This window comes from Pteropus vampyrus, unplaced genomic scaffold (genome assembly GCF_000151845.1).
Source record: "Pteropus vampyrus isolate Shadow unplaced genomic scaffold, Pvam_2.0 Scaffold19, whole genome shotgun sequence".
Taxonomy (NCBI): Eukaryota; Metazoa; Chordata; class Mammalia; order Chiroptera; family Pteropodidae; genus Pteropus; species Pteropus vampyrus.
The window spans coordinates 3,627,367-3,641,866 of record NW_011888800.1 but is presented as its reverse complement, the minus strand read 5'-3'; the positions used below and the strand labels follow the sequence as shown (position 1 = coordinate 3,641,866).

The 14,500-nt window shown below is 34.0% G+C and overlaps 1 protein-coding gene and 1 pseudogene across 12 annotated transcripts in view; both read left to right on the top strand.

The window, feature by feature from the left end:
• MEIS2 (Meis homeobox 2) overlaps window positions 1-14,500 on the top strand; it is a 201,100-nt gene that overhangs the window by 124,917 nt on the left and 61,683 nt on the right. The gene's annotated exons all lie outside the window — the stretch shown is intronic.
• On the top strand, window positions 960-1,078 carry LOC111736447 (annotated as a pseudogene).

Below are 14,500 nucleotides of genomic sequence, written 5' to 3'. Positions count from 1 at the left end.
GTAATGTCACATTCTGGAGAGACAGAAATGTATTAATTTAGTTAAAATATTATTTTGCTTAGGTGAAACTAAAACAAATACCTTAAAAATCCATTGTGTTTTGTGGTTTTGATGGCAACTGTAGACCTCATATAATTAGTAAAACTTTGCCAACATCGTGTGATTATTTCTTTTTATAAGTTAGCCTTCCTTGTCTTTAATTCTGCCAGGATCACAAACAAGCGATAAGTCACTTATGCTTCCTGCATTCAGTTCTTTACCTTTATCAAGTGAGATGAGACAACGGATATGAGCCATGTGCACTTAGAACTTTAGCAGCTAATATTAGAAAAATTCTTTGAAAAGGACAGATGGAAAGAGCTATAAATGCAATTGCTAATGGATTTATGTGCTCTCTCTCTCTCTCTCTCTCCTTCCAACCTATTTCTACTAGTATTTTCCAAAAAATTTCCCAGGGCTCCACCTGAAGTGTGACCTGATGGCACCATAGCACATGTGTTTCCTGAGTCAGTTGAGTGTTTCCAAAATGTATCTACACTTTAAATTCAAATGTTTATCCACTAGGGTATGAAATCATGGAAAGTGTTACTGCCTTAGTGTGGCAGTCAAATACTTCTGCCTAGATTATTGTTATAAGTTCTGTGGGGCTTTCTACAGGTTTTCCCCCACCTATATCTTAGTCAGTAATGGGCCTAGAACTATGTAATTCTTTGAGGGGAAAAAAACAATTCAGATTTTCAGTAGAGTATGCCTTTAAATCTGTGACATGCAGAAACTTTCCATCCCCTTGCCATTAGCCTCCTCCCAACTAGGTGGTTCTAACTACTAAATGTGAGAAGGTAAAAGCCTGAATAGCTGTACACTGATGTACACTGATGTTTCTCCTGCTTCCCCTGTGCAATTGAAATGAGACACTCCATGCTTCAGTCTCAGGGCAAGCATTAAAAAATATGCATTTAGTCTACGGCCATGCCACCCTGAATACACCTGATCTCGTCTGATCTCGGAAGCTAAGCAGGGTCGGGCCTAGTTAGTACTTGCATGGGAGACCACCTAGGAATAAAACGTGCTGTAGGCTTTAAAATATATATATATATATGCATTCATTTTTTTTTCATTTACCAAATATTTATTGAGCTTATTAAGCACTTTTCTAGAAGCTAAACAAAACACAGAAGTGAAAATCCAGGTGCTTATTAATAAATCCATTAGAATGTTTTATTTGGCATTTCTTGTAAACATCTAAATTTGTTCATAAAAAAATTAGAAGAGCCTTAGTCCATTGGGGCTATTAATTGTTTTGTGAGAACATTATTTATGACAGAACTCACTTTAGCAAATAATAAGCTCCCTTAGTAATTCAATTCATACTTACTATGAATTGTATTCCCAAACGCCCAGGAAGTTAAAGGAAGTACTGTCTCCAGAGAGTGGTTTTAGTTCTGTAACATCTTTAGCATTCCTATCACTTAAGATGAAAAGGGAGAATGTGTTTAGGAGTTTAAGGAAGAGAAAAGAGAGCATAACAAGTCAAATGCCAAAATACCAATCTCTTGGTCACTGTTTGTCCATTGCTCCAGATACCTGGTTTGTTAAATATCTAACCCAGGACTTGGCAGCTATTCATTAAAGTTTGTAGAATTGTACAGATAGCACTATGACAAAAATGCACATAAGTTTATTCATTTTTTATAACAGTATATTCCCAGATGATTTCAAAATTGTCTGGTTATGTTCTAAAAAAAGATTAAGACCTTATAAAGTAGTGGTTTATACATTTCTTTCTGAATTTTCTCCTTGTATTGTACACTGAATGAAAACTTTAAATATTCAAATACCTGAATTGAAAAAAATCTTTCCTTTAGTTCTGCCAGGTTAGAGTTGATACTAAATGACAGATACTGATTGTCAGCTGGGGCTGTCCAAAGTAGGAGAGCTTGTCAGTCTAGTTTCCTCCAATATCCAGATGAAATCTAAATCATGGTCTTGTGTGGGGAATCAAAGTCATGAGTAGGATGGTGATTTTTATACACACTTTTGACCTCTTTGAGATATTGTTTGGTTCCTTCCATTTACCTTTTGCTCAAAATTGCCTTCTCTTACCTCTCCTAAGAAAATGTCCTTATTTCGATAAAGCATGATCAATACTTTTATAATATATATATATATATATATATATATATATATATATATATATATATATGGATTTACTTAATGATTTTCTGCTAGAATCTAAAGGCCATTTGTGGCAATCCTTAAGTGTTTTGCTAACTTCTTAGAGAACTAAACCCATTCAGCTTATGTTGTATGAAGGTATATTTCTAATTACTCAAAGAGTTTTTAAATTACTTAAATATTTAAATAATGCATATGATTCGGTCATGAGTAACTCATGAGTAGTGAAGGTACCTTCAGACTTTACTTTAAATTACATTATTTCAAATGAAAAACTTAGCATTATCTATGGTCATCTGGTCAACTCACCTTGCTCTGAAATATTAATGGTCTTTGTTTTATGGTGGAATATAGATCAAACTTAAATTCATCTGCCTAAGATACAACATATCAGGCAGAGGGTTCTGCCTATCATGTAGAAAAGTCATGGGTGATATCCAAACTATTTAATAGTCACCAACAATCAGAATGGATGCTCAATTAATCAAAACACACACTGGCCATACTGATTCATATGAGCTGACTTCAGCTACATTAAAAGTTTGTCCTCCTAAAGTCCAATTTTAGTGGAGACATCATTTTTAGGGCTTCTTAAATCCTCATAAATATTTTCATGCAAAAATAGAATTGTTTTTAAGTATGTAAAGATATATTAGTAATTTCTATACTAGGAGGAATAAGAGATAGCTGTTGCTTTCTATAAAGTCTTACCACTTAATGGATTGACAAAAATATGGCCAGGGCAGTAATTCACATAGTCATATTTTTAATTCATTCCTCATTATTTCTCTTTCTTTAATCAAAGTTGATAAGCAAAATTGGTGCAAACATAGTGGAGAGGTAATTAGAACACTTTCTGCTGAGGTCATCTTGGCTACCCAAGCTAAGAAGAGCCTTTTCTCAATATATTCTGATTTATTGTCCAAATTAGGAAGAAAATAGGCACATACTAATATTTAAGTAAGCTATAAACATATATTAGCATATATCCTTATTGTTTTGCCATTAAAACTTTTAATTTTTGTGTCTGTATTTTCTTTTAGTCCATATATTTCTAATTTGTTTGGATTAACTCAGCATAGCATTTAATTATGGTGATAAAATGTTAAATACTCTTAAATGATTTGATATTTCAATATTAAATCACTTTTGTCTTGAATGAGTGAATGTTTAATCAGTAGATATCCAGAGTCATGAATGCATATATTTTAATGTACATATATATTTTTATTTTGGTTGGTTATGACATGGATTAGCTAGTTCGTGACCTTATATACTTAACTATCAGAAGAAACATATCCATAGGAATGTTGAGGAGACATTTTGAAGGTGTTCTACTTACTGATGAATTAATTTGCTTTAAATACAATTGGAAACTCACAAATTAATTTTTTTCCATCTGCTTAGAAACACAGTATATTTAAAGTATTTGTGTGTTCTAAAGCTAAAGTAAAATAGTAACAGGGCCAGTATATGCACACAGATAGATAAATGTGACAGTACCTTGTTCTGCCTCCATCTTAATGTAGTTAATTTTCACTAAACAGCCTGCTCTAAAAAAGGGAAGGAAAAACAAATTGATAAGATAAAACCGCGGGGAATTCCGAAATAAATACTGCTAACTGACCTTTTTTGATGGCCCAGTTAAGAGAGGGTTTTTTTTTTTTTTAATAGTATCAGTTGGTTGCTTTATTTACCAGTACAGTGCATAACTAAAGTAAACACTTTGTCTTACTTTTCTTATTTTATGAACAGACTGTTATTGATCTTTCTCCCATGTTTTAAAAAATCAGATAAATTTCAAAACATTTTAGAAATTTGGGACTATAATTAAACAGGAAAAAGTCAAGTTTTTCCAGCACAACCTCACTTTTTTAGAGTATACATCTAAATATATAGTTGTATCTGACGCTCACTTATATGCAAAAAGAAGCTCTGTATTAGGAAAAATGAAGCCAATTCGTAGGCTCTAAACCAAGTTCCTAATGCTAGTGTTTTGCACCTTAGATTTTTTCTCTTGGTGAACTGTAGAATAAAAGAATTAACCGTTATCAAGGAGTTCTGTTTCATTATAACCACTCTGACTGAAACCTTCAGAATACGGCACAAAAAAAAATAGTCGCTATCAAGATTCTCTTTTTAACCACTACTGTCCATCACAAGAAGTCATTAGTTTACGGCTACTTCCTTCTTATTTTTATGACTTTTCAACTTATCATTAACCCCATGCTCTTATCCTGTACTCTGAGATGAGCAATGAAGATAATATCCACAACATTTCCATTGCTTACTCTAGAGATAATAACCTTTTTGAAAAAAGATAACCTTCGGTTTCTTTAAACAACTCCTTCCTCTTTAAATCTATGTTAGCTTTCTCTTGTCAAATTGGATTTTCAGTGCCTTCTTAAAGTAAATTAGACAAAATTATTAATAACATAGGCCATGCAAATAAAATTGGTCTAAACATACTGGAATTGTTTATTATAGCTTGTAAACTTGCTTAATAATTTCTTAATAATTACCTCACTTTTTTATCCAGACTTATTTTCATGTTATTAAAGAAATGTTGTAGTGGACTAATTGCTAACCCTCATTTCCTTCTAACTCCGTCTCACATGGTCCTGTGTCTGAGCCTGTTAAGTAGGATTGTTGTCAGAAGATTAGATACAAGTATCTTAGTTGTCTAGACATTATATAACTCTCTACCACATACTTCAGATCCTTGTTTTAAAGCAACCCCTTAGCCTTTTTAACAAGGAGAAAATAAATGTTAATAAAAAGTCTCGCACACTTCTTTTCTACAGCTTTTTAGTGTCACAATCTGAATTTGCCAACTTCTTCTCTACATATACAAAGTTTTACTCTTGCTTTAAATAAGAGCTGATTTTCACTGTTTCATATTTGATGCGGGATACAGGTTGGTATTATCAGTCTCGTTGAGTGTCTCCTTCCTTTAAATCTCCCTTCTCATTTGCTATCTAACTTTTACCTCAACCAACTTCCCCTTCTTTCATTTCAAAACAGTATTTTTAGGAAGCAAAGAATTCACTTGTTTGCATTCTCAAACTTGATTAATGCAATCTGCATTTATTGATACCTCTTGCACACCTGACAGTGAACTAAATTCTAGAAGTAAAATGTAGATAGCCAGTCTCTGCTCTCAAGGAGCATAGAATCTGAGGAGAGGCTAATAAGAAAATGTGCTGCAATGCAAAAGGGGAATCTATAGGGTGACATAGGAACATATAGGATATAGGTGTTAAGTAAATTACAGGATAAAATCTGGCTATTGGTATCTCTAATTCTTAGGTAGAAATAAAATATAAGAAATGTTCTTTGAGATTATATGTGTGAAATTTCTTCTTGCTGGAAAATCAGGAACATCTTATAAAATGAGAGGGCCAATTAAGTTTGAGCAAGCCATTTTGTCTTATTAACCTCAGTTTTGTTAGACATAAAATGAGAAAGTTTGAATTAGATGACCTCCGATGTCCTTTCTAGTTCTAAAATTCTGAGTCTGTGAGCTTTCTTTTGCAGTTCACCGAAAAATCTAAATAGTTTAAACCTGTTTTGAAATATATTTCAACAAATGATCCATAAAATAAATAAGCACAAAATTCAATTTTTTGGAAAAGTGGTCCGGCTGTAGAACTGAGTGGCCCCATAAAATATTAATTTGGTCATAGTGTGGAAATGTGAAATGACTGTTAAATGAGTCAAGGCCTTATTTGTGGCCTTTGGCTCATTTGGTAAGATTACCCATTAGCCACGTAGGCAGCATAACATGCATGGCTAAGCAGCTCATGGGAGCATCTTAACAAATATTAAATAAAAATTATCTTTCTCTAACTTTAGGAATATATTTCTGTTATTTTCAAAATAAGACTTCATTCAGCTTTAAAGCCTCAGTCAGCAGGAAAATAATTATAGTAGTTCCTCCTTATCTGTAGGGGATCTGTTCCAAGACCCCCAGTGGATGCCTGAAACTACAGATAGTACTGAATCCTATATACACTGTTTTCTCCTGTACCTACTACCTATGATCAAGTTTAATTTATAAGTTAGGCACAGTAAGAGATTAACAATAATAACTAGTAATAAAATACGCTGTAATAAAAGTTATATGAATGTGGTTTCTCTTTCTCAAAATAGTTTATTATACTGTTCGCACCCTTCTTGTGATGTGAGATGATGCAATGCCTATGTGATGAGATGAAGTGAGGTACTCAGAATGGTGGGCAATTTAATTTTATGAATTGTTTATTATTGGAATTTTCCATTTACTATTTTTATTCTGTGCTTGACCATGAGTAACTGAAAATGTAGAAAGTGAAACCATGGGTAAGGAGGAACTACTGTATATTCATTATACTTAAAATTGACTCTTCTGGAAGTATTTTCTATTGTGTTTTTCTAATATATATATATTTTTTGTCTTTCTGGAAGTTTAGAAGTAGAATGAGTGTTGATGGAATCTGACCACTTAATTTCATTCCTTTTGCCTATATGAACGCCCTCTGTACATTTAGAATATGTATATGTGTAACATTCCTCTTTGCAGATGCAAAAAGTATTTCTCCTTAGTCCTAGGACACTTATATTTTCCTTTTCAGTCATTAAGCATGGTTTCATTAAAAAAATTCCTTCTCTATTTTTCTGTTTTATCTATATCTTGATAATAATAAATTTAATAACTGTTCTTAAAATCTCTTTACGGTAATCCATCAGGCTCATTTGATATTCTTTTAGCTTATCTAGAGAAGAGTGTGTGTTTCTCTTTACTCTTTTTAATGAAGCCTTCCTACTGTGGCTCTAAATATCAACCAAACATATTAATCTCTTAGGATCTGGCTATTATTAAAATCTCTAAAGCCTTTTCTGAATTTTAAAAGATGTGATTATTATAATTTAATCTATTTACTTCCATGTGAACTCAAATGGAAATGGATTTCCTGAAATAGCCACATTTTCTTTTTCCCAAATATACATCTGGCATAAAAAAAAAAAAAAAAAGCTAACTAATTTGAATCTGAAGTCTGAGTTTCCATGACACCAAACATCTGGATGAAAAGTGAAAAATCCAGTAGATGTTTTCAAATATCTAAATATTGTGTCAGTAAAACAGTTAAATGGCAGTCTGAATTTTTCCATTTTTATCTGGGTATTTATGCTTCATATACATGGCACCATCATTCCTTTCTAAGAGAAAACGATATCAATTTCAGAGATAATGTGTTCACAAACAAGTATTATTGAGCACCTATTATATAGGAAACACTGTGCTAAGTGCTGTAGAGTTTGAAGTTAAAGTCTTAAACTTTGTCCTCAAATGATTTATAGTCCAGTGAGGGTCATAGCACAAATGTACACATATACATAGAAGACTGGGTGAAGGGAATAGCGACACCAGAGGGGAGGAGTGAAAACACTGTGGAATTGTTGGAATGGAGATGAGCGGGGAGCAGGGCGGAGTAACCACTTCTGGCTGGGGAGGATTTTCCACTGGATCTAGTGTTTGCACTGGTCTTGATGGACATGCCAGGATGGTGGAAATATAAAGGAATATTGTAATTACACAACGTTTGACATACACTTTCTTTCAGCAGCTGGGAATTTTACTGAAATCAAATAACCCTAAATTAGCCAGATGATCGCAACAATTTTTGTGTCATTTTGTATTATCATAATAGTCTTTGGTTTCTGTAAGGTTTTTGAGTCTAAGTGTGTTTCTCAGGTATTTTGATTAATTTATATTCATCTCCCTTAAGAGTGTTAACTTTACACAAGAAACATACTGAAATTTACTCTCTGTATGGTCATTTTAAGAAACATAAAAATTCTACCTTATACTTTACTTTTCCAGTTTAGATATAAATTTTCATAGTCCCATATACATTGCACGCTTAAACCTCTATCTTCCAAGTTAGGTGGTTTTTTTAATCTGTTGGAGTCACAACTCTGATAAGCTTTTTAAAATCCCAAATTCTCAAGATTTTTGCCATATTTGATCACAGTCTGTAGGTAGAGATTACAGTAAAGTGTTTCACTTTGTACCTCTTTTTCCTCCTCCTCCTCCTCCTCCTTCTTTCCTTTTTTTTTTTTTTTCTAAAGTTTAACACTAAGCAACAACCATTTTTAGCTGGAGGGGGAAAGGGAGTAAACAGAGAAAATTCCAGATAATCTAAATTGTGCCATGTGCATGAGGGCTAATTTATTGGTGTAAGTAACTGAAAAGTAAAGGGTGGCTGATTTTAGGTGAAGCTGGTTCCAAGTGCAGAAATGACATCAGGGATCTATTCTTTATGTCCGTTGTCTCTGCCTTTGTCTGTCTGGGCTTCATTCTCAGTCAGGCTCTCCTCATTTGGTGGCATCAGTAGCTATCAGCAACTCCAGGCATGTGTTCTGACTTAGTCACCCTTGGACTGACAGTCCTACTAATTGCCATTACCTAATTTGCGTTCCATCTTCAATGCAGCCAGAGTGATTAACTGTGTTGATTGACTGAGCCTGGGTCACCTGGCCACCCCTGAACACATCCCTAAAGTAAAACCAGGATACTATTACCAAAAGAAAGGCGAAATGGTACTTAAGTGAAAAACTTAATGTTAGAGTGGTTATCCCAGCTGTCACCACTGCCTGTTTCTGTGACCTGGGATATGATACTTAAGCCTTGTGAATCTTGGTTTCCTCATCTGTATAAATTAAGTCTCAGGCCAGGGTTCTTTCTAAAGACCTTTTGACTCTAATACTTTGTGATTCTGATCTCAAGAGCTAGAGACAAGAATAAGACACCCAGAGAATGCATAGATTTACAAATAGTAACACAAAGCAAGAGATACATCATAATTCATGTAGAAGTGCTTTAGTCATAAAAAGGAAGTTAGCTTGGCAGTAGAAGAACAAAGGGTTTTTACTGCATCCTGAGGAGTGATTAGCTCAGACAATTTGAAGGGGTGTGTGTGTGTGTGTGTGTGTGTCTATGTGTCTGTGTCTCTGTGTATCTGTGTGTGTCTGTATCTGAGTCAGCCAGTGAGATTCAGAAATAACCATCACAAACCTTATTATTATAACCTCTATAAATATTTTATAACCCCTGTATAGCTTTGTTAATCTCTTAATTTTATTGTTATAGAGACTGGGTCTCAGGCACAGTCTTGTTCAAGGCGACAGAATTACTGACAAAGCTTAAATGAGAACTTATGTCTGTTCCTCCCAGCCGCCCCCTCCCCCCCGCCTTTCTACAGATATCGAGACAGTGGGAGAAATACAAGTTTAAAAAACTCAAGGTTTTACCTTCAGGAAATTACACTTAAGACAAGATATATAAATAAGACATGACAATGAAAGGCTAAAAATTAGAAATATCAAGTAAATTGCTATAGGAATTTAGTGAAAAGGACATTACCTCCAACCATGAGGACGTGATGGGTTTAAAATATCTTAATAGTTTCTTGTTTTATCTTCAGATTTCATTTGTAGTACACATGCTAGTCATAGCATAGGAATTCTTATTTACATAAGAAAAAGGTGTTAAATTAATGACCATTGAATACATTTGACATTTTAGGAAGATGCACTTGTTTATTCAGTGTCCTTAGCACTTCTACTTGTACCCCAATTCAGTAAGCATGGTCCTAGGGTAATAAGTGACATTTGCCCAATGCACTTTCATTGTCCTTAGGAAATTGCTTAGAGGGTTTCATACACAAGTGGCATCATCAAAATCAAAGTCACCTGGATTTAACTATAAAATGTGTGGTATCTTGGAGGGAAGTGAAGAAAAATAAGTGATAATCATAATGCTCAGTTTCTGAGTATTCGCTCAAACTAAGATCCTGCCCAACAAGTTACTTGATTATTTGTCTTAATGACTGTAGTACCTCACCATAGAAGTAATTTGACAAATTGTACCTTGTTCTTCAGAGAGCTTATCTAGTAAACTTTATAGACCAGTAAGTGAGTCAAACTCATAGGGTAGGAAAGTAACTTAAGAGGCAGGACTGATCCTAAGAGATGAGTCCCGCTTTTAAAAATATCCAGTGATCAAGTTACCATAACATAAGAGAATATATAATTGTATAAAAGAGTTAAATTGGTATTTAAAAAAATGCAAAATGTCTAAGGGAGTTATCATTACAATAAATTAATTATAATTTTTAAATTGATATTGGATTTTTAAAATATTGTTAAAAGCACTACACTTGCAGACAATAGAGTATATAAACAAAAGTAAAAACCTCCACTCCTGTGCCCTACAGAACATGAACCATTATTTAGTGTGTATTTTTCCAGATTTTTTTCTTGCACTACAGACATAGGTATGTGTATATTAAATTTTATTTATTTGTTTGTTTATGTTACAAATTGATAATACATAAAGTTCTACAACTTGCTTTTCTTTTTTTTTAACTTAACGCATGGGGACACCTTTTCATGAGCACCTCGCATTTTATTTAACTGTGATCCAGTTGATAGACATTTAGGGTACTTCCAATTTTTTGTCCTTCCAAATACTTCTTTTTAAAATTTATTTTTTTTTTTCTAATTTATGAGATGATTAGAAATATCACTGGAAGTATTTTAAAATATCAGTATAAATTCTTTCAACATAGAATAAAGTTTAAGATAAATTGGTTTCATTTAGGACATCATTGGAGAGGGGTTAATCACAAAAGAAGATTATTATCAAATGATTTCTCCCCCAAAACTGTTCTACTGATAATATTCTCAAAATACTGTACATCTAATTCCATATACCTGATAAATCCAGTAAACCCCAAAAGGGATGTTGTTGGTGGGGAGAACAAGAAGTCCTAACAAAGTTCGGTATCTTTTTTTTAATTGAAATAACATTGTTTATAACATTACATAAATTTCAGGTGTATAGCATTATAATTCGGTATCTGTATACACTATAACATGCTCACCACTAACAGTCTAGTTTCTATCTGTCACCATATATTTGACCCCCTTTACCAATTTCATCCTCTCCTCCACCCAAGGTCAGTATCTGGAATGAAGATAATATCTTACTTTCAAATGAGTCTTTTTAAAAGGCAATTAAAAAATATTTTCTATCTGCATTGAATCATGAACCATACATGTCAGTTATTCAAAATAAGAGGATCTTTGTGATCCACTTTTTCAGTTCAACAGTGGCCTTAGAATTATGTCAGGATTTGAAAAACTTTGACCTATGCTGGTTCTTTCTTGATGAAGGGAATTATCATCATCGCTATTATGTTACAGTGTGTGTTCTTATGAGTAAGTTGAGACACCTCTGAGCCACTGGACCAGAGTGGGTTGGCCCCCAACAGCGAATAGACTAAACTATAGCTTTAGTCCAAGAATATGGAAACTGACAACAAATTATTGCTTGTGGTCTACTTCCAGTTTTCAAGTGCAAACATACCAAAGTTTATTTTAAATTTGAACCAGTCAGACATTTAGTAATATACATCAAAGGAGGAGTGAAGGCTTCCCATGTTTATTATTTCAATATGATGTCTGTTCTAATAAAGTAGAAGAATGCGTATGATAGACTATGTAGTAGAAATTCTCTATAGTTCCATAGTTTGGCCTCAAATATATACATATATTTGTAAATTAATCCAAAACACATTGCCATGGTTCCAATTCCTCTGAAAGCTGATTGTTTCCCATCCCTTTTTTAATTTTAGAAATAGAGTGGCTGTCTGCCAGAACACTTTCAGATAAACAGTCCACTTCATATATAAAAGGGGCATAGAATCATGAATGTTCAAAAACCACAGAATGTTATTTAAATAAGTTAAAGTTATTATGATCTTCTCTATTAATTAAAAAAAAAAGCCATCTGTGCAAGGTGAATTTTGGTAAGGTCCCAATTTTCTTAATGATTGTGGATGGAATTTGTAACTGCTTTCATAGTGAAAGTACAGCTCAGGGATTCCCAAGATAAAATGCACTGTTTATGTAATTTTGTGGTCATTTGACTGAATTTCTAATAAAACACTGGAAAGAATTATTTTTATTCAATCAGAATTTAAAGTCATACTTGAATGAATGGGCTCTCCAGTAACGTCACCTTTCTACTCTTCTTAACATCTTAAACCTTTATTTCATCTAACCCAACTCTGTGTATGTGTGTATATGTGTGTGTTTCTGCTGCTCTCTCTTTCTTACACACACATATACGCACACATATGCATGCACACACACTCCCCACAACCCATGACCCACATTTTGTTGGAACTATCTTGGGCAAATGCATCACGACAATGAGTAAGACTAAACTCACAGGAAAGAGAACACGAAGAAGGAGCACACTGGACAATATTACTAATGAGGAGCTATATGCTCATGTGGCGAGTCCTTATTTTCATTTTCATTTTTGTTATTTGCAAAAGTTATTTCCATTGAGCAAATAAACTATAAGCCTAGGCTTTCAAAATTTTAGGACAAAAAGTCAAAAGGTGCTCCTCCTTTGAATCTAGCAGGAAAATACCATCACAAGAAGGATTTGGGGATTTTTTTGTTGATAGTAGTGTCATTTTTGCCCTAACCTGTGTTTTCAGTCAATTAAAATTTGTACCCTAGGCCTTTTCCAGTTTGAAGCCACCCGGCGTCTGTGATGAGCAATCCTTCTTGTTTGTGCAGTCATTCATTATCTCCATTACCAAAAGGAGAATAGAGGACAATTACATTGTTTGGACGAATCGGAGTGTTAGGAGGAGTATTTGTCATGGTGGCAGAGTGCAGCACCTGACAGGCAACGATTGATGGCCGGGAATGAGTGCGAGTGGCCAAAGCAGCCTCATAGGATGCAAATTACTGACTGTGGATTCCAATTTATCCTGTTCATTTTTCTTGCCCGTGCTGAAGACCATTAGTGGTTTTTGAAGCAGGGAAGGGGTCATTACTAATGTGGGCAGGCTTGAAGCAGGAGGGGGAAGGAGGGGAAAAGCCTTCTGTAATTACACAGCTTTCAGGAACAGGCTAGAGGCCCTAGCCAAAAAAGTGTCAACACCTCACAATCAGAAAAATTTATTTTCATTTTATGCTTAACCCATATTAACTCAACATTATCATCTTTCTTTGTTAACATTTGCAGAATATTAAAAGCCTGGCTTCTATATTAATACAAATCTAGTTAACCCCTTTTGCTATAGTGGGGATTTTGTTTAACCTAATGGCATTTGGGTTTGCTAATAAGTAATTGTGCACATTTTGGATAATGTATGCTATTATAGAAGATGAAATACCTGAAGAATAAAATCTTAGATGATTGAAAAACATTCTCTCTCTCAAACACTGGAATGATTAGAATGCTCTGAATGGAATACTTTGTTGTCCCGAATGTCACCTTTTCGTAATGTTGATGGGAAATATTTATTACTAAAGTCTTTCTCGTTTATGAATGACTTTTACATGCTGGATAAAAGTTTACTTTTCTGTTTTAGAAAACCAGTGAATTTAGAGCAGGGACCTTTTTAACAGGTATGTTTCATAATTATGTACATGCGAGAAGTCCAGTATCTCAAAGTAAATGTATGATTCTAAAATAACAGTCCTTGACTTCAGAATGATAGAGGAAAGTGGTTTGATGATGGGAAGATGGTTCATTACAAATGTTGATGAATTGCGTCGAGAAGTAAAGACTGAAAAAATACTGAAACCTATGGCTTCATTCTCTTATCGCCATACTTTAACGTAAAATGTAAAAGTTCTATGTGAATAATTGTATCTAATCGACACTTTTTGAGGTGTGGTCACAGTGTGTGACCTGTTAACCTAGAGCAGTAACCAGTGAAAATGAAAGAATCTTTCACTGTGTCTCAAAGGAGTGAACATAAATACACTGTCAGTAAACTATAGCATTGGTCATAATGGCTTCCAAGGGTAGTTATGATTATATACTATCTCACTTTCCATACTTTTACTGTCAATAACCTCAGATTAACTAGGAAATAACAATGATGTTGAACCATCTCACAAAGTTAACATAGGCAACATAGGCTTTACATAGATTTTCTTCTAGGAAGCAAAGTAAAATGTGCCCGGAAATAGTTCCTTTAGTGAAACGAAGTGATTGTGGATAACCAAAATTCTGACGCTGTCACAAAAGTGCTTTACATCCCTGAATGATGAAAGAAATTAAATAACTGAAACACTTTGTTTTTACTGCTGGCCCTCCAAAGTGTGGCAGGGACACGGAGGCTGCAGATACAGGTCTCTAGGTTCATGTCCCACATTTCCCACACATGATATAAAAGCTGCGATTAGGAAAATCAAGCCATAGACTAAAGAAATCACAAACGGTGGTTTCATTCTTAGAAGTAAGTAA